At 23.7% G+C, this 4,088-nt stretch overlaps 1 protein-coding gene across 5 annotated transcripts in view; it reads left to right on the forward strand.

Moving 5' to 3' along the window:
• LOC102675607 overlaps positions 1–4,088 on the forward strand; it is a 106,547-nt gene that overhangs the window by 14,754 nt on the left and 87,705 nt on the right. The gene's annotated exons all lie outside the window — the stretch shown is intronic.

The raw sequence follows: 4,088 nt of genomic DNA on the forward strand, positions 1-4,088 counted from the left end.
ATTATTTTTAATTATTGATTGTCGATTATTGATACAAACATGGTAGTATATTTATATTGAAAATTATAAATTGTTGGGGAATTATATTTTCAAAAATGAAATGAACTATTATATTAATTAATTATTGATTGAAGATATTAATTGATATTTTCTAGAGTTTTATTATTTCTTTTGTTTCCTAAAAAACAAATGGATTATTTTCATTAAGATATTTAATAATTAATTTCTATCATAACTATGATTATCTTTTAATATCTTTTAACATAAAATAATACATTTTGCATTACATGATAAATTAAAAATAATGAATATATTATTTTCCTCAATTATCAATTTACAATTTTTAAAAAATAATTTGGAAATTGTAATTGTACATTTTAAAGGGAAAATTATTATATTTATGGATTTATATTTGTTGTATATTTTTCTCCATTATCTGAATTGTCATTTGTTTGAAAATTTATTTAAATATCCTAAGATCTTCAATTTTTAATACAAACAACAATATAAGTTCTATATTTATACAAATAATTGTTAAAATAGTTAAAACACAATCATATTTCCTTTAGTATATAAAATATTTAATTAAAAATTAATGATTACATCGTTAAATATTTTTTTTATAATTTATTCCATTATCTTTTATTTTTCAATTTTGCAAAAAAATAAATTTCAAATTCTCAAGTGTTAATCATTAATTTTTCGAGATAATAGTTTTTGGGAAAATATTTGACCTATATTCTTTATATCAGTGATCATTTACACCTAGATAGTGAAAGCTCTCAATATGGCGAAAAAATAAATTTTCCAATAATTCTCGGGTATTATTCGTTTTGTAAAAAAATTATTTCAAAAATAATCATTTAACAAGTTTAGCTTAGCTGCATAATCCGTTTTTTTAAAATGTCCATTCATTGAAAAAAATATATTAAAAAATGATATCCTTTTATTAATTTCTTTCGTAAAGTGATAAACCATTTTTGCATAACTTTATTTACGCAAACTATACACCAATCTAAAAAAAAATGTAGATGCTATAATATATTTTACGTTATTACGATATTGGAGTTTTAAACCAAATTAAAATATCGGAATTTTAAATTAAATTACAATATTGCATTTTGGAAGTTTAAGTGAAATTACAATTATTGAAATATCGGAATTTTAAATCAAAATTTCAAGCTGTTAAAATATCGAGGTATCATTACTTCAATTTAAAGCTTTATAATGAGTTGTGAAAATTGGAGAATGAAGATATATCGGAGAATTGCAGATATAATGTTTGCAGAAATTAATACATTAATTTTTCACTATTATTATTCGTGAAAAATATCATAGTTTATTACATACATTGGTGAAAATGTTTACACAATTACGTCTTCTGATATAGAAACAATTTCATTATATTATATAGAACAATTTCATAGAACAGTATAGATATACGATAAAATTGTACAGAAAATCAATATCTTCTTCTTTCCTTTAGTAATTGCATCTGAAATCTGATTTAGATACTTAAGCAATCAAGACAAATCTTCGTTCATTGAAACTTCAATATCAAATGTCTTTGTAAATAATGCATATTCATCCAAATGCATGGATATGGGGACTATGCTCTAGATTTGCCTAGTTTCAGTCTAGATTCTACGTACTAGACAAAATTTAGTTGAAATCGATGGTCCCGCTACTATAACGTTTCCTTGGGATTTAGCGAAAATATATACTCGCCTTGCGTTAAACCAGTTAAGTTATACGAGAAATAAACTTATCAAACTAATTTCCAAGAATGTGAAAATTCTCGATTACTTCTCCTCTGTATAATTGAGAGGAGGAAAGTCTATAAGTGGCGAGATCTTTAATTTGAAGAAACTATGTATATCTAGTCTCAATGAAATTATAAATTTTAATAGAAAGTTTTATATATTTTAAAAATATATTGATAATAAATTTATAAAAATTATATTCTAAAAATTACAAAAGTTAATATTATAAATATAAAAAATAAAATTAAAATTATTAAAAAATTAAGAAATTTAAATTTTGTTTGATATACTATTAAATATATTATAAAAATATTATATATAGAATTATATTATAAAGGAGTTTATAATATTATAGGAATTCATGTTACAATAATTAAAATCATATATTTCTTATATAACTTTTATAATTTCGATAATTTTATAAAATAAATTTAATTCTTAATATAACGACTTTCATAAGAAAATAAATTTAATAAATCGGTGAATAAATTTTATACGATTAAAAATAAAAATTAATATTACGAGATTAAACGCACAATTTATAAATGCTTGTAAATTAATAATAAAATTCCTCTAAATACGTACGAATCCCCTTTTCTACGTAATAATCATTAAAAAAAAAAAAAAAGATACTTCAATCGTTTCAATTTAACATTATTTCATTCCACGTTAAAAATGAAAGAGATCACATTTGATTTTACATCGTAATACGATAATACAAATTTCGATACGACCATAGTACGTGAAATGATTACGAGCATTTGAATACAATAACACGAAAGTAGGATAAATTACCGGGGGAAAAAAAAAAAAAAAAAAGAAATACACGATTACGTATAAACAACGGGGCAATATTTTGGTGCTTTAAATATCTGGAAAAGATTGCGAAAAGATAGCCTGTAGGATATTAAATTCTGTTGGTCGTAATCAGCGAAATTCATTTCGCTCGGCTCATGCGGTATTTGTCTGTTGTGCTTTAAACTGCATTCAAAGTGGTGGATCTGCTCCGGACAGGTCGATTGAAGTGCCTCAAACCCTTTCACGATTTCCACTGATGACAAACATCGATCTTCCTTCAGTGTTGCACGCGAAGCGATGTTCTTCCCTTCTCTATAGACATCGATTATTGTTATGTCAGCTTTTATTGCAGTATTTGGGAAATCGTCTTTTGAAATAATAATTGAAAACTGGGCATTTCCATCGTTTTTTTTCTCTTCAGAGAATAAATATGATTAATAATCCGATCTTCTTTTGATAAAGATATTCATCGTTTCTTAAATATAAAATTTAAATATAAATCCATTTAGTCAAATAAGTGCAAAATACATAATTGAGTTCTTATATTTTTAATTGAATCGAATTGAAAATCTCGTAAGGAGATAGATTTTTGGGTTAGTTTTTGAATTATTAGATGTAATGTAATTAAAAAAATAATTTCGCATCGTGCAGTATAAAGTAACATAAATGCAAACATCGATTAGAAACTAGTGATTTATTACTTTTAAAGTGTTTCGTGTAATAAAGATGCAAATCCGGTTCTTCTCTTGCATTAAAACAGATTGTATTTGCTTTGATATTTTGTATATATTAAAAGCAATTTCAAATTTTAAAAATTTTCTCAAAATTAAAAACATAACTTATCAACTAATAATTATTTTTTGAAGAAATATATTTTTTCCATTAATGGTTTCTTTTTTAATGTTAAGTCAAAACAATTTTTTTGTTAATTTTTCTAAAATTATTACAAAAATGAATTAATTTAACTTTTTTATTTCCATAATCATCATGCTTATTAATATTCATTAATATATTTATAAAATTGAATAAAAAATCATTAGAAATTAATAAAATTCCAAAGAACGTTAAAAAACGATTGTTATAATCGTCGAGTATAATTTAGAAATAAGAATATTAAAAATATATTTAAGAAAGAAGAAAATAGGAAGTGTTTTGGGTAAATATATCCATTGCAAAATTCAACTTCTCTGTTTACTAGTTCGAAAATGTTGAGAAATATACGTAGCGAATGGGTTGACGTGCATTTTTCCAAATAAAATATTCACGTCGGAATTTGTATTATTCAACCGCATCGTGGCGGAAGTCGCAATTATCCCCAGAGAAACGCGAGTATCTTGAAGAACGTGGAACGGAAGGGGTTGCATTTACAAAATTACGAACACGCAACCCAACGAAAAACTTTAACATTTTCAACCATGTAACTCAATGAAACATATAATTCTCGTAGTGCAATGCATATACCTGAAACCAAGCTTACACTTGAATTTAATCTTAAAAAAAAAAAAAAAAAAAAAAAAAAAAAAAAAA

The sequence above is a fragment of the Apis dorsata genome, unplaced genomic scaffold, assembly GCF_000469605.1.
Source record: "Apis dorsata unplaced genomic scaffold, Apis dorsata 1.3 scaffold_474, whole genome shotgun sequence".
In the NCBI taxonomy this organism is placed as follows: domain Eukaryota; kingdom Metazoa; phylum Arthropoda; class Insecta; order Hymenoptera; family Apidae; genus Apis; species Apis dorsata.